The following is a 24,731-nucleotide window of genomic DNA, read 5'->3' as shown; positions in this document are numbered from 1 at the left end:
ATACAAAGGTTTATATTCTCTTTATTTTGTGTACATTAGCAACCGTGGCTCTCAGTACTATTATTGTTTACACGTGTCAAATGACTTTACAAAATCAGTGAAGCACGGAGCAATTAAGAAACAGGCAAAATGGGCTGAGAAACGCCTTCAGTTAATTACATACATCATTGTTAGCACTGACTACTAACTTGGCAACACAGTATTTTATAGTATATAAATATTATATGCGTTATATTACAGAAGTCTTTGCTATCGCATGGTATTTAAGAACGGTGCAAGATACAATACAGATGAACTGCTGTGATTCTGAAAAGAGAACGATAATACTACTGGAAGTTTGTTACTTTTTGTATGTATACTTCCCCTTACTGTTTTTATTTCTTCTTTCCTGGACATGCAAGCTCTGTATAAAAATGTTTTTGACAGTTTTTATGTGATGTGGTTATCAAAAGAATATTACAAAAATACCAAATTCATTTTCAGCTTCTAAAAGACTATTTAAAAAGATGTGGTAATTACTTCCTCTACTTTACTCAGCATTATTAATTTCAGTGCTATGTTATGTAAGGGTGTAAAGAATCACACATCTATAGGAAAAGACATATAATATTTTTTCATTCACAGTTAAAGAGTTTACCGATAATGAGAACCTATCTAATCAAGTTCTACACTTACAAATGCTTTCTTCTTCTCCTGCTCCAAAATAGTAGCTCATATTACAGAGAAAATGTTGGACTTTCTTTAACTATCTCTAGAATATTGTATTTATCACATTTTAACATATATCTGCATTTTGATGTACGCTAATGGACTGGTGAGCCATTCAACTGGACTTAATGACCTATAATTTAGATTCAGACTGGATTATACTTTGTTAAAGCTATGGATTTCTTTCATTTAATTTGCTGCTGGAAATGTTGACATGAAAAACATGTTTCAGAGTAATACATAGCTTGCTTTGATTTTTTTTTTCTACCTGCAATAAGATGGCAGGCACTACTTTGAAAACACAGTAGCTCATTTGGCTACAGTGATATCAACTCAGAGCAACATAATGTTTTAACACTATTTAAGGAACAAAGCTCACTATATAATACAACTTAGCAATAAGTAATATAATAAATACATTTTATATATATATATATATATATATATATATATATATATATATATATATATTTATAACTATAATACCACTTGTTTATTTACTTACTCACCTATGTCTGTTGACTAGTTTAGTCTCACTAGGTTTATGACCTGCTTCCATTGAAAACCTGAGGTAACGTCTGGTCACAACGTTGTAGAACTTTCACTACTCTTTCTGGGAGAGGATAGCCTCAAACTGGCAATTATGAAGGACGAGCAGGAGAATACTGAATGTTAGTCTGTTGCGTGTGGTGTACAAAATGCTGAAAAATTTTTATTTTTGTGTTTATTTGTTTTTTTACATTTGTTTACTGGGAATGTCCGACTTGGCCAGTGGCCCTTTTTTAGCGAAGGCCCAGGGAGAAAAGCTTCAATGAAAAAATTTACAAAAAGTTTACAAAAAATTACAAAAGGAGATAATGTTTAACAATAAAAGACTGAGAATGTAGTTTTCAATAAAATACACAATGGATAGTAAAATTTAAAATGCATGATGTGCTAGTCAAGTATATCATGATATTAATAAACTTAACAAAAGAAAAACTGAAGTAAACAAAATCACCTGAAATATAGTTGTAGACAAAGAGAGAGATACAATATATGAGTGACCAGAGAGGAAAAGAAATACAATTATAAGGTGATTAGTCTAAAAATAGATTGTGATAGAAAGCTATATTCAGAAAGAGATGAAGTTTCAGAGTTACATTTCAGCCTGGTTTGTTTGGATTAACTGTTTTCAGAGAGGTGACTTAGTAGAGAGTGTTGTTGTTGTCTCTCAGGTTGAAGTAAATGTCACTAGTGTGCTGCAGGTAGCAGGTGTTTCTGTTTCAGTGCCTCGGACTGCACCTGCTGCCTGCTGCTGTTGTTTTCAGTCTAGGGTCTTGACCCGGCAGGTGTTTACTCAGTGCAGGTAGCTGGAAATGGTCTGTAAGTGGAATTTGAGAGCTTGCTCCCCCTTATGATTCTGTTTTATTTTATTGTATGTGTTTAATGCTTGCCTAATGAATAGGCAGTCTGGTATAATGCACTTTTCAGTCATGACCTGGCATAATGCAAAACACAAGAATAATACAAAAAGTATATAATCTGCACACTAGCATGCAACACTGATATGTTGGTTTGTATGTTATGTAAAAGGGAAATTCACTATCACTGTTTTGGTCACAAAGTGAAGAGTGCTTTGTTACTTCCTTTGCTGTTATTATCCCTCTATCTGCCAAGAGACATAATTCATTTACCCTTCAATGATAAATCCTGGATAAGTCTACCTCTATAATCAATGGTCATTTTTTTTTTTTTTTTTTTTTGCAAAATTCTTTTGTTTAAAACTAAGCATTTCTTATTTCTCAATGTACATAATTGTATTTGCATTTGTGGAGAAACTGTCTTTAATTTCTAAAACTGGAGGCTCATTTAAATATTTTGAGTTAAACATAGTACATTTAAAAAGGGTAAAGCTCTAGAAAGATGTTTCAACCATCACACCTTTTAAACTAGTTAAGTATTACCTGATATCAGTTTATGACTGACACTGTTATCAGTTCTGCTCTGCCTTCCTGGATACAATCTTTATATACTCTTTTGGAAGAATATGTTAAACTCCTATGTAACATAAGGGTTTGGCTGCTGTGTGGAAGGTGTATGTGTTGCTCATTTAAAAACAATGGTCAGTGTTTGACAGCATCTGCATAAAGTGCTCTCTCTGGTAAGAAACAAAGGTTTAATATTTTACACAGGCCAGCTGAGGCCTTCTTGTCATTGTGAAAGTGAGGGGTATATAATTCCACAAAGCAAGGCCCCTAGTGTTTGAGGCCATTCCATGACTGTCTGTGCCTCGTACTGAGTTTTCTTCTAGTTAGTCAGTGATCTCTGAAGCTCTTGTAGTCCTCTTTCTATGGTTCCTGTGGGCTCTCCTGCACTTTCTAACTGATAGAATGAGGGCGTCACTGACAAGTCCCAATTTACACATGGTGAGACCCTAAGCAATGAGAAGCTGTAGAGGCTCTGTTTGACAAATGCAAACAGAGAATAAGACTCTACAAGGCTGAGGGAAGTGTTACACCAGTAGAACTTTAAAAAGGTGCTCTTTTATTATTCTGTTTTAAAACATTTACTAAAAGGAAAAGAATTAAAGGCAACATTCTTAAATGAAAGTGTTATAAAACTGTTTCAAAAAAAATCTGAAATTGAGGGGCTTCTTCATTCTATGTGACCCTAAGCTGTAACCCAAAGCTTATGCTAACCCACACCTGACAAACTGAGTTATAGGAATGTTCCTGGCACTGATGTGTTCATGGCACTCAAGGAGCTCAGGAGATCAGAAGAACAGCAAATAGTAGAACTGCCTGACACTTCCTCTGTTCTCTGTCTGATTCTGTTATTAAGGAGATTGCTGTTGTCTCTGCATGCACATGCTGTTTGTATGAAAGTATGTTGAAGACAGGGAGAGAAAGCAGTCCATATGGAGGCTGTGGGTAAGTCACAATGACTGCCACCTTGATCAACTGGAATTGTAATTCTGAGCAACACATACAATACTAAAGCTTCTCCCCCTGGGCATCCACTGAAAAAGGGTCTTTTTGAACTCAGTCAGACTAATCTGGTAAACAAATGCCAATTCATAAATAAATAGCAGTAGAAGAGGATAGGAACTCTGATGTCTGTCCTTAAATCTTCATCTCTACACAAAGTTTATTCAAGTTCATAGATTTCAGTCATTACATAACACTGCATGCATAAAAGAGCATATGAATTTGGTTTGTATTTGATCATGTGATAAAAAGATTGTATGGCACATTTTGATTTCAGAATGTACTGTTTGGACAGGCTCTTCTTCTGCTTATAAAACTGTGCAAAATAAAAAAAATCTGAAACTGAGAGGCTTATTCATACTGTATGACCCTATGACATAACCCACTGAACTTATGCTAACTTCAGCCTGAGAAACTGCGTGACATGTATGTTCCTGGTATGGGCCAGCGGTAAAGGACTAATCTGAATTTGTTAGGGCATACTGGGAAATTCAAAAGATTGAGAAAGAATATGCATTTCAATAAACTTGTCCAGATCTGTATTTGTCTTTTCCTATGTTGGTGGTAGGTGGGTGAAGATTTATAAGGGTGATATTTCTGTGATGTAAACTTTACATGCCATGTTCTTTCAAGATGCTTTTCATCTTCTGTACTTCTGAATGTTCTCACTTACCAGAGGGGTATTTTGTGTATCTTTTTATGAGTACCATTTTGATACAGGCAATTAATTAGCTTGTTGGGCTATGGTGGAGCTCCTTTGATTTGGTATTAACTCATTTTTGTGGATGACATTTCTAGAAGAGATCCTGAATTTTTGAAATATTTACTTCTATGGTGGTGGTGGGGAGAGGGGATAGAAGCTGTTTTGCACATTTAGCTGTTATGGCTGGCAACCTATGTTTGTGCTGACAACATAAAATTCAGACAGTAGGAGAACAAGTGTGTAATGTCAGCATGAGTGAATGTCGAATGAATGTATAGCTGAGTGAGTGCAAGATCAAATGTAGAATAAAACGAATGCATGAATGAGAAATGAATGCCTGAGTGAGTGAGTGAATCCATGAGTGCATCCAAGAGTGCATGTGGACTAAAGAGAATGCATTCAGTGATCAAATGTAGTGTGCGTGTGAGTGACAGGACAGGTGCATTTACCATATCCATGGAACTTTCAAAATCACCACGCCATAATCCCAAGAGCAGTACCAGCAGGGACTAAAAAGTATTCCAAATAGAGCCACAACAATAGACCTATCAGAATGGAGTGGCATACAAGGATGACGAAAGCATGCAAGAACAGCATGAGCATTGCTATAATTATAATATTGTATATAAATCATGAACACAAATAGCATTCCACTATAAAGTTAACAGCTCTGCATGATTTTACTGAAGCTTGGTGGCTAATATTTAGACATAAACTGAAACAGTGAGTGTGGTCCCTTTAACTCTGTAGTAACAAACATAAACTGAAACAGCAAGTGTGGTCCCTTTAACTCTGTAGTAACAAACATAAACTGAAACAGCGAGTGTGGTCCTTTTAACTTAGTAGTAACAAAGATAAACTGAAACAGCAAGCAAGCATGGTCCCTTTAACTTTGTAGTAACAAGCATAAACTGAAAGAGAGAGTGTGGTCCCTTTAACTATGTTGTAACAAACATAATCTGAAACAGTGAGCTCAGTCCCTTTAACTCTGTAATAATAAACATAAAGTGAAACAATGAGCTTGGTCCCTTTAACTCTGTAGTAAGAAAGGTGTTTTTGTGACTTATCAGTAGTGTCACAAAAGGCTCTAGGACTCCGGAGTGACCTTTCTCGGTAACCAAGCAGCTTGGGAAATTCAGCTATGGAATATGTTCTTTAGAAACAAGGCAGAACCATGTACTTTCCAGAAGTAAACTGGGTGTGGTAAACAGGAAGTACTGTTTCCCTTTTCATTACTACCTGATTGTTATCAGGTGTCCAGGTTTTGTGATATGGGGGTGGGGTGGGGTGGGGGTGGGGGTGGCACACAGACTGCTTTTGTCTCTGTGCATCAGGTAATAGAATGGCTGCAGACCACATGTATTCCGAAGGTAGACTTTGTTTTCTTGACTGGGTTGCTTTATTATAATGGTCCCATTCAGCTGAGGAGGGCACCATTTCAGTAAATCCTATTGCCAAATGGGAAGTGGATAAAATGCTCCCTTCCCTACATAATGCCAGTGCCCATGGAATTGATGGTTTGTCCTAAACATTTTATTAAAAAACTAAATAAATAAATAAAGGTTGCCTGTTGCAGTCTATTGTGGATGTTATAAGTTGCCAGGGGGTGGTAAGGGTGAAAACAAGAGAAGAGGGATTGGGTATCACTGCCTCCAAGAAATATGGAGAACACCAAATATGTGAAATATATATTAATAAATATGAATCCAAAATCATTATAATATAAATAAATATGAGAGTTCTGGCTATAAGAGCATGCAGCAAATATGTACTCTTACCTTGGGCTATGGCCTGTACTAGCTATTTCTAAAGAAGGTGCATACTAACAGTTGAAGAACAGGGTTCTGAACAGTTATGAACATGCAACATATTTCATTCCCCTTCCTATGGCCTCATCTACTTTGCAAACCTTGGATTCTGGACCTGATTCCAGACCTTCTGTCTCATCCAATAGAAATGATTCACCCAGCCATCTCAAACCTCAGGCTCATAGCCTGGCTTGGTTTCTGCAAATCCATTAATAGCCAGACAGCCTATGCTCTCTTCACCTGTCTGCCATATCCTTTTATCTTCCCATAAACCCTCAACATGAAAACTCTATTCAAGTAAATGGAAAAGATTTTTTACTGGACACAACAAAATCATGCTGATCCTTTCTCAGCTCTGATAGATAACATATTTGAATTTTTAGCTTTACTTTTCAAAGAAGGGGCAAGCTCCTCTACCATTAAGGTTCAATTAGCAGCACTATCTAAATTTCATATTGGATTTGAAGGTTCTTTAGTAGCCTCTGCTAAACTGTGCAAAGCATTCTTGAGAGGCACTCTTCTTTTGAGACCACCATTAAAAACACTACTATACCTTGGGGTCTGAACTTGGTACTACAAGCATTAATACATTTCCCCTTTGAACCAGCAGCTAAATGTAACCTTAAATTTCTTGCTTGGAAAACAGTCTTTTTAGTAGCCATTACCACAGCGAAAAGAATTTCAAAAATTCAAGCCTTGTCTTCTGAACCGCCCTACTTGATTTTTCATAAGGACAGAGTTACATTATGAACCAATATATCTTTTCTTCTTAAGGTGGTGTCAGAATCCAGTATCAATCAGTCCATTAATTTGCCAGTATTCCTTCCTAAATTTGCAAACAAAGGTAAATATATATTACTTTTATTGGATGTTCACAGATAATTACATTTTTATCTGCATAGGACAAAAGACATCAGAAAGACAGACCAATTGTTTATTTCCTTTGGAGATTTAAAATTGGGCAAACCAGCCGCACAAGTAACTTTAGCCAGATGGCTGACTGATTGTATTTTTTTATCTATAACAAATTGGATCTTATCTTAACTTAACAACAAAAGCCTATTCATCTAGGCCCATGGCAACTTCTTCAGTATTTCTATCCAGATTTTCCATGGACAACATTTGTGCCACAGCAACTTGTGCAAGTCCTCATACCTTTATCACTTATTACAAATTAGATCTGGCCTTGAGGAGTAGAACATGTTTTGGTTCTACTGTGCTCAGTAATAGCCTTCCTTAGGGTCCACCTGGGGTTTAAGTAGCTGGGGGCGCTGTCACAACATTTGAGGATAGAATGAAAATTGACAACATCAGATAAAGAAGTTATGTTTCCAGCTATAGGACCCCCTCTATGAATCAGGATAACCCACTCTGCCTATTTGATTCTACTTGACTCTATCAAGATACATCCAAACACCATGGTTTTGGGCAACTTTAACTGCCCATCCATTGATTGGGGAAATTACTTGTGTGCAAACTCACTTGCCAGGAGGTTCCTCGACTTCATTAACACCAATGCCCTAGACCAGCTAGTTGACACCCCACAAGGGGTGCCAAATTCCTGAATGTGGTGATAACCAATATGGGGGGACCACTGTAGCACTCCCATTGTAAGGTCTTCCCTGGTAAGATCTGACCATAAATCAGTCTCATTCAAAGTTACTGTCACACCTGATCTGCACCTAGCACCAGCTAAACTAAAAAACTCCCCTGTCCCTGCCACACTTACCCCAAGACATCCCCACCACCTGTCCTTTACCTTGTATCTCTAAAGAGAAGGTCATGAAAGCCCTCTCTAAGGTCAAAAACCCAGCATCTGTGGAACCTGATAACATTCCAGGCTGCATCCTGCATGGACTCAGACAAGAATTAGCAAAGCCATTGGGTACTCTTTTCAATCATAGTCTAAGAACTGGCTTCATCCCAGCTGAATGGAAAAAGGCCACTGTTATTCCCTTAAACAAAGGTGGTGCTTCCACTAATCCCAGGAACTATAGACCTATTAGCCTGAATAGTCTTATCTGCAAGGCCATGGAGAGAATCATCATGGACCTTATTAGCAAAGATATAGGTAATCTTCAAACACTTGACAGTACTCAATTTGGGTTTGTCAAAAGCAGATCATGCCTGTTAAACCTGGTGGACTTCTTCGAGATAGTCACAAAGGCCCTTGATGAGAGGAAATTGTGCATACAGCCTACCTAGACTTAGCCAAGGCCTTTGACACTATTCCCCCGCTCATGCATAATTGACAAACACACCCTGCTAGATATAAACCTGTATATCATTAGATGGGTTGCTAACTGGCCACTAATAATAATCCATATAGTTAAAATAGGGGAATTCACCTCAGACAGCAAACCTGTAACCAGTGGTGTTCCATATGGATCAGTCCTGAAACCTCTAGCTAAATCTAGAGGTCTGTGGCTGACAAAGTTTGCTGATGACTGCAAACTGGGAGTGGTCATAGAATCTCCAAATGATGTCAACATCCTACAAGAGGGTCTTACACAAACGAATGATTGGTGCTGAAGTCATGGCCTTAAACCCAGTCCAAAAGAAAATGTATTATCATCCCTTTCGGTAAGAGTGATGTTCCTGCCAACTACCACATCAATAGCAATATTGTAAGTATGCACTCAGTGGTGGCAGACCTGTGCACACAGGTTGACAGCAACCTTACCTTTGATCGCCATGCCTCCACAATGGTAAATAGGGCATTCTGTGTTGTTCTTCTCATAAGTAAAGGCATTGCCTCCAGAAAAAAAGAAGTTATAACCTCCCTGTAATCTTTCATCAGGCCAATAATTGAGTACAATGCCCCTTTTGGCATGTATCATTCCAAGCACCTGTAACAATTGGAGAGACCACAAAGGATCCTCACAAGGAAAATTCAAGATCTTTAGAATCTGTCCTATGAGGATCATCTGAAATCACTGTCACTTTATTTTGTTTCATATAGACTACTCAGAAGCGGTCTCTGCCTTGCATATAAAGCAATCTTTGACCCTGCTTTATTGGAAATGCTGCATATCCGTAAGTCAAATGGTACATGGGTTACTCGCTCTAATGGCCTTAAGCTGGTATGTGACATTAATAGAACCTGCTGGAAGGAAAGATTTGTCTCCCAGAGGTTACCACATCTTTGGAACAGATTCCTGCTTCATGTCAAGCAGAGCACCTCATTGGCCCCCTTCAAACACGATCTGAATGATTAGATGAGTCACCGTAAATTCACCCCAGGAGTTCCACCTATGTCCCTCTTGGACAGGGGTGATAAGCAGGGTTCCTATTAGATGACTGAAGACGCATTCTATTGAATGCATCTTGGTCAAACTTAAAACAACGAAAAGGCAAAATAGTGAAGCGACTTTTAAGTGAATTCTTTCCCAGGGAAAGAATTCGCTTGGCCGCTTCCATTACTTTGCCATTTTTGGCACTGTAGTGCGATCTTGGAGTTGGTATATTTAAGTAGGGGGTGTGAGGAGCACAACCCCCCACATCGGGGGTGTGGGGGGCAAAGCCCCCTACTTTATGTATTCTTTCAATTTTTTTTTTCTTTTTTGGAACAGCGATTTATTTCCCTTAGAAAAAATCGCTGTTTTAAGCTTTTGAGATTGCAGGCTTTCACTTACATGAATTTGATTATTCATCGTTCGCTTTTTTAAGCGTTCGATGATATAATATAGACCTGATAAGTGCTGATTGTGCTAATAAGAGTAAAACTTGGCTAGGCTTGTAAGGGCCCTAGGGTCATTAGCCTAGTAACCTCCTATGATCCTATGTACATACCATAACATTCCATCTGTGCTGTCCAATTTCATTCTTCCTCAATTCCTGCCACCAACCCCCATCCTTTATTTTTACTAACTTTCGGAGGAATGAGATTTGATAAGGACACCATTGTCCTTTTGATTGAGCTCCTGATATGGTTTTCTCTATAGGACACATACATGTTTTAAATATCTCTTTATAGATGCATATTAATAGATATTTTTTCTGGTAAAATCAGCAAACATGATCAGAGGTATGTTAGGGGTTGGTGCATTATGGGTAAGGGAGAAGTTCAATAGCTTTTTGGTTGGCACGAACTTTACTAATGGCTGAGTTGGATCTGAGGATCAGATCTGAACCCAACAGTTGAGGAAGAATGAAAATGGACAACACAGGTGGAGCGATATGTTAAGTACATAACTTCTTTTTTTATTATCTCCTGTGACTTAGGTTATTTGGTTCTTCTTTTGGATTTGCTTTCATTTTACATTTCTCTTGTTGGCATTATTTGATCATTAATAAAATATCTTACTCTTTTCAGTAAGTGTCATATGATTTTTTCAACATCTAGCTAAAGTACCACCAACTCAAACAGATGAGACCACAATTTAGCATCTCAACCAAAACCTGCTTCTCTGGAGTTCATCTCTTGTTCTCCATATTCAGGTACTGCAGTGTCAGGACTGAACAGGATTCTAAACATCTGGCTTGTATAGGGGTAGAATACACAGCCTTCTCACCTTCCCAGGGTCAAAGGTGAGTGTGCAACCTGTTGAGCTACTAACACTGCTTCAATATTTACAGTATTCTGATAGAGGGGAAACTTGGGATGCAGCCAGAATTTTTTAATTATGCACCAGCATCCATAATATGGCCATCTTCTACTTAAGTCAGTGCATGTTTCTGTATGCTATATTATTTCACTACTGGGAAAAATACAGCATCAGTCTTAAGTAATAAACTTATTTAATTAGCCTGGCTTCTAAAAAAAAAGTCAAGTTCTAGCACATCTGTTTGCACAAAATGAATATGATGGCTGGTTTCCACAGTCCCAAGCTTCTTAGTTGCACAGCAGGTATCTGCAAGCAGTGTGGCTCTATACATATATATATATATATATATATATATATATATATATATATATATATATATATATATATATGTATGCAAATATACTGAGCTCAGGTTATATTTGATGACTAAGGCACTGTGAAGGCCTGTTGGAGGGAATGCCTGCTTTACGAAAGTTCTTAAAATATTTGAAATTATGATGCACATATTTGAGAACTAGTACATTAAACTGGATAGCTTTGGCTTATCTAGGATGTATTCAAAAGTTGTGGCTGAGAACAGCTGTGTGCAAACACACTTGAACTAATGGCATGCATTTAAGGCAAAATAATACAGGGGTTTTATATAATACCTCTAGGGGTGTCCTTATGTGGACTCCCCTGATTGTTTCATTAAAATGTGTGAAATGGGAAGATAGGACTGATGGACAATGGTGAGACAGAGCACAAGGGACACAGAAAAGGTGACACATCAAGACAGTTCTGACGGAGGAGGTGGGACAGGAGGAATACTACATTTTTAGTGGGGTTTAGATATAGGTTAGAGGGTGCAAGAGAGAGGATTAGGTAAGGAGGGAGATGAAGAGGAGCTGGGCACAGGAATGTAACCACAGAGACGTGGTTCAGAGGTTGGGATGCACACACTCTGAAGTGTGACATCACTATAGCCAACCTATGTGGACATGTAGGAGTTTTACCCATGGAAGTGATATTTTTCTCAAGTTAACTTTACCAATTACATTGTTAGAGTGGCATGTCTATACATACATATATATTTTTTAATAAATATATGTAGATGACCTTGGTTTGACTAACAAAGGCATTCATTACAACATTACTTTGTCAAAAGCATAGCCATGTACTTGATTATGCAAAATAATATTTTCACCTGAAATCTATAATTTCCGTTACCATCATGCATTAAAATGGAATGGAAGTATGACATGTGACGTAGTAATTGAGGTAATCCTTTCTTAATTACTGTTTTAAAACTGAAACTTATGAATAAAATATCCAGATGGTGATTCATTGCTTTAACTAAACTACTTTGGGGTTAGGAAGTGCTAAGGTGTGTCACACTCTGCAGGATGGCTGTGGATTAGGCTTCATCACACTCCCATTAAACTGCTGACTTTCTCCGTTTTTCTTTTTAAATGCTACGGAATAATTCAGTTTAATTGGAAAACGCTAAGAGCTTGTGCACATTCCTGTGGCCAGTGCTGCTCAGTCGAGCTTGTTCACAATTACCCCCAAACTATCTACGCTCATATAATGAAATACACATACACACACTCACACACCCACACATACAGACACATACATACACACTCGCCAGCACACACACTCGCACATAATGCTATGGTTTATAGAGAACAACGCGGCTGACATTTCCATATGAAAAGTGTAAATCAACCTGAATTTACCTCAATAAATGTTAACCCACCATATTTGTCTGCAGTCGTTTGACTTTGGCACCAGTTGCTTTGGGTAAAGTGCAAACTTTTTAAAGTAACAATTTTACAGTTATAAAATTCTATCAAGTTATGGAAATTCAACTTAATGCAAAACTACATTCATGGAAACGTACTTTTTCCAAACTGAACTAAATTACATATGCAGTTGTTTATGCTGTTAGTAAAGACGGTACTGATAATGGCAGGAGCTGGTAATTTCAAGTGTCATTTCTTAAAGCTGAGGAAGTATAACAGTGATACTTAACACCGGGGCTCTGTACTGAGTCGTCACTGGACATTTAATTGTGTATAGATTTAGTGGCATAACACAGGTTGACAGTGGACATCATAAATGCTTGGAATTTTTATTCTCACTTCTGGATCATGATGTACACGTAAGCAGTACAACAGCTGAGGGAGTCACTGCTCACTTGATTTGTGCTTCACTGTATTGATATATTCAAATTATTAGGTATCATGCACTCAGACTGTCAGTGATATTAAGATTTATTTCCTCATGGTACTCCACTCATAGTTTAAGGAATGCGTGTATATGGGATTCAGGCAAGCTTTCATGCCATGTCCTTCGTTGCAGGAGTGATGACAGTGTTTACTTTTGTATAATTTTTGTTTTACTGGTGTTACTCATATATGTTGTTCCAAGTTAATACATGCTACAGCAGAAGAGGTCAAGACAGAGAAAAGGCAATTTCAGAAAAGGGGGACCAGAGCAAGCTGAGAGAGCAAAGGTGTGGAACCAGGTAGTTATGGACATAAATGCTGTGGTGGTAGGAAATGCACGTTGACACAGTGCAAGAAAAGGGTCAGCGATATGGTAGGACATGCCAGAGCAAAGGTAAGACATAAAGCAATTGCACATACAGTGGATATAAAAAGTGTACACACCCCTGTTAAAATGCCAGATTTTTGTGATAAAAAAAAATGAGACCACAATAAATCATTTCAAAACTTTTCCCACCTTTAATGTGACCTGTAAACTGTACAATTTAAACATGCTTCAACAAAGCATTAGTTTAAGGGTGTGCACACACAACATAGTATTAGTTTAAAGGTGTGCACACACAACATAAAAATCATTATAAATCATTATAAATTATAATTATTATAATTATAAATTATAATGATTTTTAATTATATATTTTTATTTCAAGCAGAAGTAAGATATACTGTATTCAGTACGATGGAATCATGTTCCATGTTTTTTCATACTTTTATATAGTGGTATTCCAATGTTTTTTCTAAATATTTCTAGCGTTTTTATACGTCGTTAACTTGTTTTATTGCTTTAATCATTATGAAAGGGTATTTAAATGAGTGGTGTTTTAAGTGATGTTGTTTCCGTTTTTATGCTTTCAGTGTTTCTGAGGAAGTTGGTGAATTTTAAACTGACGAAAAGCTCGCAAAGAAGCTTAAGTTCATTAATAAAGTCTGTTATTCCAGTGTTAATAGTTCACCTTTACCAGCTCAGCTGAAAGATGTCAGCTGCAGAATGGCTGTTGGTGATGATAACTTCATTATATTTCTGAGACAGCCTAAGGAAGGGACACACACCCCAGAGCAGTTAGATAACACTACATAACGTGACACTGGATCACAAAGTCAAGTAGATGGGACATTATAATGCAGTTTGTACAGGGAGAGAATCCATACACCTCAATAGCAGTGTCCCAACCTTCTGGGGGTGGCATGGTCAGAGGTAGCAGTGTCCACAGTAAAACCTGTGCTAAGGGGTGCAAGGTGAAGGCATATATCATAGCTACAACCAGAAAACATGAAAAGCTTTTGCTGGCCAGCAGCAAATACACTTTGACATTTTTCAGGCTCAGTCCATTGCCACAGAGAGTCAGATAAAATGGTCAGAGTACTGCAGGGTGTACATAAGGCTCTTTAGCACTATATAAAAATGGTAGAAAATAAAGCTACTGCCATGCTCTCACTCATGTGCAGTATGGTGGATCACAAAGCAATCATCTCCTCCTCAATGCATACACTACTTAGGACCTACTACACTCAATTAGGAGTCAGTGGTGGATTGGGGCGTGGATCGGGTACTGTACAGACACATGAGGGAATATCATGCTGTACTACAAGTGCTTCTCTGGAAAGTAAAGGAAACTGTAGGGGGGACATAACACAACAGAATTCAAGCAGGCCTTATCAGAGTTTGTCTACATGTAGCAGAACCTATCAGTCAAGGTCTTGGTCACATAGTACTGTGAGAACAGTGGCTGTGGGGTCATCTGCATCTCCTTAGCTAAACAGTGGAACTTTCTCCCCACGCACCTAAGCAACCTACCTAACCATACAAATTTTAAATCTCAGCTACTCTCTCATCTTTCTTCCAAATGGCAATGGCCTTACCACTCTCCAACTTAACCCTCCCCCCATTCCACCTTGTACTGACTCATCAGACTACCTCTACTATTACGTCATCCCACCCAAAACAATCCCTCCCCTACCAAAAACGAATTTTCTTTCTAATATCTATTGTACTATACTCTCCAATCTCATTTATACTATTACCCTCTCCATGCATATTTTCCTAACATACTAATCGCTAGTAGCCATATATTTTGAAATGTTAAACCTACAATTGACTTTATAACAAAAATATTCACTTTATGTAAATGTTAAAATTTCTGTATTGAATTATTTCTTTTCATTTTCGTAACATTGTGACAAGCCAATTGCAAATATCATGGAGCTTATCTGTAAATGTTTAATCAACTGTATGAAGTATGTCCTTTTGTAACATGTGAAATGCAACTTGTAATTATTGTGGAGCTTTTCTTCCCGAGCCTCCACTGAAAACGGGCTCTTCTTGGCCCAGTGAACTTCTCCGGTCATCAAACTTAAATAAATAAATAGGTCACATTATTACATCAAGTCAGCATGAAGCTCACATGGCAGCAGAACCTCACAAGCACAGGCACCACCACCACCAGCCCTATCTTTAGGGGACATTGTGTACCACACAGTTGAACTTCACCTACCATAACTCAGGGTTACCATTGCAGGTAAGGAAAGCATGATATGTTCCAGTACAACAGCATGCATTCAGAAGAGTAATGTCACTGTTTAAGGTCAAAGGCAATGTATACAAATATATATATATATATATATATATATATATATATATATATGTTTATATAGTATCAGAAGTCTTTAAGGTCAAAGGCAATATCTACAAACACACACACACACACACACATATATATATATATATATATATATAGATATATAGATATATAGATATATATATATATATATATATATATATATATATATATTTATATATATATATATATATACACATGTAGAGTATATATAAGTCAATAAGTGTTTACTAGGCTAATGGACACAAAGGCCTTTATAAGCCTAGCCATGCAGCCCAAAAGAGTCTCATGAGTTTTTGAATCTTAGATGTTTGCATAAGGGGTGTATGTTAGTTGGGACATAATTTACTGACTGTGTCTGTCCAGCAGAGACATGGCACCAGACCAGGGGTGAATTTCCAATTTCTGATCCACGGGTCTGTGTTATGCTTGAATAAGGTTAGAGAGGGATGCTGTTGCTTCAAATGGATGGGGAGCCTATTCCAGAGAAATAGAATTCACCTGGATATGTATCTGTCTCTCCAACATTCCTTATTTATGTTACAAGCAACATTTACGTATATAGAAAGGGCTTTGAGATGATCTGCATAGGACACTGTGCTTATACCCTGTATACTTTTTGTAGAGAACCCTTGCATTCATTCCAGTTGCTGCATGTGTCTAGCCAGATACGTGCTAAAAGAGGCATTACACTCAATAATGGGTCCAATTAGGACCAAATACAGTGGCATGATGATCTCCCTGGATCAAGATGCCATGCCCTTAGTTATAAGCTGAGCGACATAAAATGATTTCCTTACTACCTTGGAGACATGTTTGTCAAAGGCTAGCTCACTATCTACATGTGTACTCAAATTCCTGACTACCAGGTCAATTCTTGGGGGGATTTATTGATGATGTATTTTCCAGGGTTGACCAACTTCTAAAACGATACTATTATGCATTTCTTGGCATTAGGTTTTAAACCATGGCATTGATACCAGTCATTTTCTGTGTTACAAAAAACACAAACGGCCAGCATAAATAGTCCAATGCTTTATTTTGCAGAGAAACTGGAACATAAAAATGTCCCAAACATAAATCCAACCCTCAGACCGGTTTCGGCAATATGCCTTCTTCAGTGAGTAAAAAAACATGCCCAGACTTGAGCATCATACATATTTATATCCTGCATCAGTCATGCGCTTTACCAATGGTATAATCCAACCCCTATCCATTTAATGCATATTCATGAACCCAAAGAACTGCTTTCAAAAGCCTATAAAATCATATATATAACAAAGGTAATAAATCATTGTAAATACAAATGCAATAATATTAACAAATATGAATGTAGATACAATGAGTGTACGTCTTAAGATAATTATAAACAAATGATGAAAATAAACACAAGATGGTATAACAAAGCCATACAAACATGAATCAACTATGTCCAATCCCTGTCCACAAAGTATAGACAAAATTATATATATTTTAAATTTAACAACCTAATCACTCCATATAAACATATATGTACATATATATATGTACAATATTTAAAAATGAAAAAAAACATTAGTAGTCACAAAAAAATATAGTGTGATAATTCAAATATAAATACAACAAAATTGTCACATCAAAATTAAATGGAGCTTCTCATAGCCTTGTACCGATAGGACAAAAAGCTGAATGAAATAATATTCATCATAAATGGTCATTTAGACCAGGGGAAAACAAAGCTCCAAGATGAATAATCCAATATTTCTCTTTAAAGCTTAGTGTATTTTGCCATCCCTGTTGATGGCTTCTATCACCTATAATCCTGTCAATGACAGTGAACATGAACCTGGCTGAAGGATGTTTAAGTGTATGTTGAAAAAATGCATTAGTTGGCTTTTTGTTCCATATGTCACTCCTGTGTTCCCCTATTCTAATATGAAGTGAACGTGAAGTTTTGCCCACATAAAAGGCTGAGCACTGACATGTCGCTAGGTATATCACCCAACTGCTGGAACAATTCCCAAAGACTCTCAGATCATAAACTTTACTAGTATTAGCGCTAGTGAATTGTTTGGTTTTGTTTACCTGATTGCACGATATACAATGCCCACACTGAAAGGTACCCAAAAGCTCATCCCCCATAATGGTGAGTTGTTTATATTTTGCTCCTCCACTATCCTGATGTTTATAATGTGAAAAAAGATAACCCAATGTTCTACCCCTTCTATAGGAAAATTGACATTTGTCACCCAACCTCTCTCTTAAAAAATAATTGGCCAATAGAATATTCCAATTATCATTTAGAACATTCCTAATAACCTGATGATTCCTACCATATGTGGTAACAAATCTCAAAGTAGAATCATGCATAGTGGGTGAGTGGTCCCTGTATTCCAGTAATTGACTTCTGTGCTGTTTACCCGACCAATTCCTGGCAGATAGAATATCAAATGGACGATATCCCCTTTCTAAAAATATGTTAGTTAGATCAATAGTAGCATCCTGATAATCACTTACAGAGGAGCTGATGCGTTTGATCCTCAAAAATTGAGATTTGGGAATATTTCGGATGGTGTGGCGTGGATGCATACTAGATGCATGAAGTAACGTATTATATTGTGGGTATTTACAGTGAATCTTCTTACCAAGAGTGTTATCCATGTTTCTATAGACAGTAACATCAAGGAAGTCAATCTGATTCAAGTTGGATGTAACTGTAAATTCGATTCCCCATATGTTACTGTTAACATATTCCATAAATTCCTGTAGATACCCTGAATCTGCACGCCACACCATCCAGCAATCGTCCAAGTACCTGTGCCATATATCCATTTCCACCATGTAGATATTATGTGATGGATTATAAATAAGGCATTCCTCCAGGTAGGCCATGAATAGGTCTGCATAAATGGGTGCAAAAGATGCTCCCATAGCCGTCCCCTGGAGTTGTCAATAACATTCACCTTGGAAATAAAGAATGTTTTTATTCAGTACATGTTCGGACATACAGACGATTAGTGTATTAAAACCTGGTGGGTATAAGTCCGCTTTCTCTAACGAAAATTGTAAAGCTTGCAAGACTGCCCAATGTGGTATACTGGTGTAAAGGGATCTAACATCCAGTGTGCACAATAACCAATGTGATTCAATTTGTGTATCCTGTATAATTTGTAAGAATTGTGTGGTATTTTGGATCCTTGCTCTCACATATTTCAATAGAGGTTTTAGCTGCTGAGTTAGAAATGCTGATAGTGGTTCTGTGAGTGAGCCTTGACCTGAAACAATCGGTCTACCAGGTGGTGATGTAAGAGATTTGTGTATTTTGGGAAGCAAGTATAGTATTTGTTTGGATGGATCAGTGACTGTTAAATATTGGGCTGTACTGCGGGAGATGATGCCCTCTTCAACAGCTCTGTTGAGAAAGGCATCAATTTCTTTTTTAAATTTAGGTGTGGGATCTATGCCCATAGACATGTAACATCTAGTGTCAGATAACTGACGAAGGCCTTCCTGAATATGGTAATCCATATCCAAAATGACCACCGCTCCACCCTTGTCTGCTTGGAGTATAACAATCTTGCTATTTTCTTTTAATTCCATCAGAGCCTTCTTTTCAGCAGAATTGATATTTTCTTGCAGAATCTGGGATTCAAAAGGTGGGAAATGGAGATCCCTTAGCACAGCTTGTTGAAATGTGGCTACATATTTATTCATAGGTGGCTGGAATGTTGATTTCTGAAATCTAAATTCAGTAGATCTTTCAACATTAGCTCTATTTTGATCTGAAAAAAATATCTTTAAGTTAAGGCAGCGACAAAAATCCAACACATCTACTGCAGTTTGGTATTGATCACAAAAGAAACTGGGTACAAATCCCAAACCTTTATTTAAAGTCTTTGTTGATCCGCAGTTAACACAGTATGAGAAAGATTAAGAACACTGTTACACTCTGTTTCCCCTATTTCAACAGAACTTGGATCAAGCCATCTATTGAATCTGTGCCTATACCTGTTGGTATGTTTACGCCCCCCTCTATGTTTGTTACCCCTTCTAAAGGGATGGCAGCATTGGTTTGTTTCTTGGCAGGTGATTCTACAGATGGTGTACCTTCACTATCGGTAAGAGAGGATTCATCACCTGAAGTACTGGTATATGACCTGTCATTATGTTTTAAAATGGACCTGGGCCTTTTCCTTGTCCCCCCCCCCTGTTCATACCTGAACTAACATCTTTGAATCTAACTGATCTTTGTATTTCAAAAGGTCGTCCTCTACTGTAGTCCAAAACATCCCTGTTGAATTTTTTAGCCTTTCTGTCCTTGGTTACTTTATCATATGTTCTTAATTCTTTGGACAATTTAGTTACCATACTTTCATAATTAGTAGAAGATTCAAATTTTTTACATTCAATACTTAGATTCCTAACTTCTCAAATATTATTATCAATGGCACTCTCATAATAGGAAGCCAGTATCCTGACAAAGGCCATAGATCCATCTTGTACTGCTTGATTCCATTCCTCGGTCAACCTCTGCTCAGATCTGCTGACCATCGGTCTAAGTCTAATACGAAGACCTCTAGGAACCAAATTTTTATGCAAATATGCCTAAAATAACCTCAGATGCCAAATATTAGCCCGTAGCCCTTTAAGGCCCTTTTCCAAATTTGAAAACACTGTTTGACATCCATCTTGTATGTTAAAACTACTAACATTGGAGTTGCTGCTTGGGATAGAATCCAGACCAAATACTTTGATATCCTCCCGATCAGCAAACAACCCCTCAAGAATGTTGTCCAGGTCCATAATATTAATAAAGGCATACTAAATTGTCCAAAGAATATAATTAACACCAAAAATAGCTTATATAAAGTAGCCAAGATGAAAATATTAATCAAAGAGTAGAAAAAGCATAGTAAAAGCATAAACTAAGGTATAGGGACAAGAAAAAGGCCCAGCTATTATAGATCACAAAGGTTAGTGACACCTACTGACCAGATATAGATATCAAGACAGGTCCTTATACTGTATGTTCAGATTTCCACACCGTATTGTTAGTATATTCGCCACCTGGCCAAAGAACCTAATTAGTTATAACATATCACTGGACTAACACCAGATGTGTATTCATATAGCCTATAGTTAATATGTATAGGCCAAATTAAATATCACATGACCAAAGGACCATTTGGATATCAATAATCCTTATACCAGCGAATCACTGTTGTGCCCACTGATCCTATATACCCCTTGTGTATGCAATTAAATATATTTGGGAATCAGTTAGGCTATTCCTTAAACAATAAATCAGAGCAGGACCAACACAAGGAGAACTAAAGATCCTATTTAGATGTGCATTGATATAACAAAGCTATTTCCCGAAAGACATATAGGCAAAATACAAATGCCTTATGGCAATTATAATATTTTAATGGACCATGGTGGTAAAGGCCCAGTTTAGAGAATGACTTATTCAAGCCAACTTTTCAATAAACATCAGCAAATGTTATTCAAACCTGCATCAATGGTATATAACCAACTCCGGGTTTGTTTGTTATATAAAAAGTAATAAGTCAATCGAATAGATTAATGAATAATTCAATGAAAAAATGATGACATTATATTGTACTGATACTGTATTGAATCCTAGACACATATCGATCCAAAAGTAGGATTCCTTATAGATAATCATGAACCTATAAACCCCCTTAGGTACACCTTTAACAATTGAATTTATAGGAAGCTTCCTTGTAACACATTATAGATGTTGTTAACATTCTGATGTATACCCCAAAGAGTCAAAAAAAATATATAAGCAAATGTCGTTCAGAATCATTAAATATTGTGCACAATTCACTCAAAATGTCCCGGTCCAGAAGTCAAGAATGACTTCCAAGAGTTAAATATCTCAATGACCATAAAAAAAGGCCATATTGACATAGGTATTAAAAAACCTTGACTAACTTTCGAAAATATTGTCCACAATAGTACCAAACAACTGTCTAAACCATTTATATTGACCCTAAAATGCACATCAATATAAAGAGGTGATCCGTAGTTAGTCAAAACCAACCTACTAAGCACCTGACATATATGTATATCTGTAAAATTATAAGAAAATTCCTAACAACACCTCATAACTGTTTATATTCATCTGTATACCCAAAAAGGAATTTAATATACAAATGCAGATAAGGAAATCCTATACAGTATATGATGTATCATTAATGTCCCGGTCCCCAAAACGAACCATGGATGGCTCCCATATATATATGTTGTTGATAGTTCCACGACAGTCCATATAGGCCCAAAAAGAACGTGGCTGTTGAAAATCTTTAGCGACCCACAAATATTATTGTCCACGAATAAAATAATGCCAAAATCAGTTCCAAAAAGGGAATTCCAGTTACCAAATATGTCTTCCGAAAAGTCTGCCCGAAACAAATATACCACGAAGTGTAATTATATCACCAGTACCTTCAAGACGCTGCTATAAACTCCCCATGTATCCATCCAAAAACGCCAACCGACCAGTACCACCAAAACGTCCCAAATATTGAAAAAGAAGTGTTGATATATCCATGGCAAAGCGACTGGTGAGAAAAACTTAGTAAACCAAGTGAGGAGTCCTCTCCTACCAATAGCAAAGACTAAAACACCAACAGCGAGAACCAACAAGACAAGAAAAACACCACGCCTCGCACGTACAGCATGCACGGCCAAACCATTAGTAGAAAAAACACAAACGGCCAGCATAAATAGTCCAACGCTTTATTTTGCAGAGAAACTGGAACATAAGAATGTCCCAAACATAAATCCAACCCTCAGACCGGTTTTGGCAATATGCCTTCTTCAGTGAGTAAAAAAACATGCCCAGACTTGAGCATCATACATATTTATATCCTGCATCAGTCATGCTTTACCAATGGTATAATCCAACCCCTATCCATTTAATGCATATTCATGAACCCAAATAACTGCTTTCAAAAGCCTATAAAATCATATATATAACAAAGGTAATAAAGCATTGTAAATACAAATGCAATAATAAATATGAATGTAGATACAATGAGTGTACGTCTTAAGATAATTATAAACAAATGATGAAAATAAACACAAGATGGTATAACAAAGCCATACAAACATGAATCAACTATGTCCAATCCCTGTCCACAAAGTATAGACAAAATGATATATATTTCAAATTTAACAACCCAATCACTCCATATAAACATATATGTCCATATATATATTTAGGCTATTCTGAAGACATCCTGGGATATTACTGAGTCCCATTGACTCACTGAGGCTGTTGTTTGGCCTTGGTGAATGCAGCCAGGACCTGCCTCCTATTCATAGCTGGAGTAGTTATTTTTAAGGTATGTCCTGGCGGGCAGCTGTAGGTGAATGGGGGATAAAGTTGGAACCGAATTTGTCAGCCAGCAGATTCGCTATCCCACCCAGCTCATCGAACTTGGTACCATTAACCCCCAGTTCAGCACAATGTTTTGTGCTGCCTTTGAGGTTTCTGACATAATTGAAGAAGGCCTTATGGTTGTCTTTTGCCTGTGTGGCTATCATGGCCTCAAAATCATCTTTCTTCATCTTGATTAGCCCTCTTAGTTGACTGTTTAGTTTGAGGAGTAAGATCTTATCTTTTTGGGAGTTAGACTTCCTGATTTCAGCCATGACTTTATTTCCTTTTTTGAATATTCTGTTTAATTTAGTTTTCCTCCAGGGTGGTTCGTTTGAAGAGTTACTTCTTGTAGGTACAGCAGCCTCTATGCAGCCATTTATATGGTTTTCCTGAGTGTCTCTGAACAATTCTGCATAGCTTGCTGTGTTCTCTGGGTTTGGAGGGACCTTTAATTTTGACAAACTATCACTTAATAAAAAGTAGTTTGCTTTGGAATAGTTCCTAACCATTACAAGTTTTACTGGGGCTACTATATAGGATATTTCGGAACTTTATCTGTAGTACTCTGGACATGAAGAAACTCCACTGTATCATCCTATTTAGCCAATCTAGAGGTATGTTTGCTCTTGATGTTGATTATGACTAGACCCTGTCTGTGTAGTTGATGGTCTCAATGTGTGGAAGGTGCTGAAACCTTGCACAAGCAGAGTATTTTGTGTGGCTTTAAACTGTTTGGGTAAATGCATAGATGTCCACATTCACCAGTGTAAGGAGAGCTAGAGGGAAGAGGAGCTTCTTGTTTAAGTTTCTGGCATTGAGCAGTAACACCACAAGGTCTCCTTGGGTTGTTTCTGCTATGTTGGAAGATTTGTCAGTTTGGCATTGCCTAAAACAGTTCTATGAGAGGATAAATTTTTAGCCAGTATTCAGAAGCCTAGAGTGGAGAGGTACATACCATCCTTCGCACAGAAATGTGGTTTGTTGTCCATGTCTTCCCACACTGAGAAATATTGTATCCCCCAGAAACTAAGCCAATTATTAAAGTCAATCATCTTTTGTTCATAATTGTGATTTATTTATTTTATTTATTTAACATTTATTAACCGGGTAAGTCTGACTTGGAACAACGCCAATTTTCAGCAGATGCCCAGGGAAAAATGTTCCAGATGCAAGTCTTTGAACATGGGAGGAAACCGGAGCACCCAGAGGAAACCCACATAAATGCAGGAAGGACATACAGACTACGCTCAGAAGGCACCCCAGCCGAGAATCAAAATGGGGAACCTCTTGCTGTGAGGCGACATCACTACCGCTGCACCACTGCACCATCCAAACGTCCATGATGTCATCCTTGATGAAAGTAGAATGTTTCTCAATGCCAGACACATGCTAGCCTGAGACATAAAGTCTGAGAGATCTATAATTTTTCTGTTTATGTAGTCTAGAGAGATCCATTTCAGGTCATTCACACCTATAAGGACTATGACTGAATCATACTAGTACCTGTAGAGCATTGACTTGAGTGCATGCATAACCTGGCAGATCCTGGCTCCAGATCGACAACTAACTTTTATCTTTTCTTTGTCCAGCCTGGTGAGTGAGGTATCAGTGTGTCATACAATGGAATCTTCTATGACTAAAGTCCTGAGTAATGTGTTCACTTGCCTTATTGACTTTGTATTTTGGGCTCCACTAAATGTGGCTGTATGTGTCGT

General features: G+C 37.4%; 1 protein-coding gene across 1 annotated transcript in view; it reads left to right on the top strand.

Moving 5' to 3' along the window:
* The first annotated feature begins 244 nt into the window (after positions 1-244).
* TTLL2 (tubulin tyrosine ligase like 2) overlaps positions 245-24,731 on the top strand; it is a 46,726-nt gene continuing 22,239 nt past the window's right edge. The window contains exon 1 of the mRNA XM_044074791.1: positions 245-349. The gene's annotated coding sequence lies outside the window, so the exon portion shown is untranslated. The remainder of the gene's footprint in view (positions 350-24,731) is intronic.

Source organism: Protopterus annectens, chromosome 1.part0 (assembly GCF_019279795.1).
Source record: "Protopterus annectens isolate FY-2018-M chromosome 1.part0, PAN1.0, whole genome shotgun sequence".
Taxonomy (NCBI): Eukaryota; Metazoa; Chordata; order Ceratodontiformes; family Protopteridae; genus Protopterus; species Protopterus annectens.
Note: the sequence above shows the minus strand (reverse complement) of the source record. Positions and strands in the feature narration are given on the sequence as shown.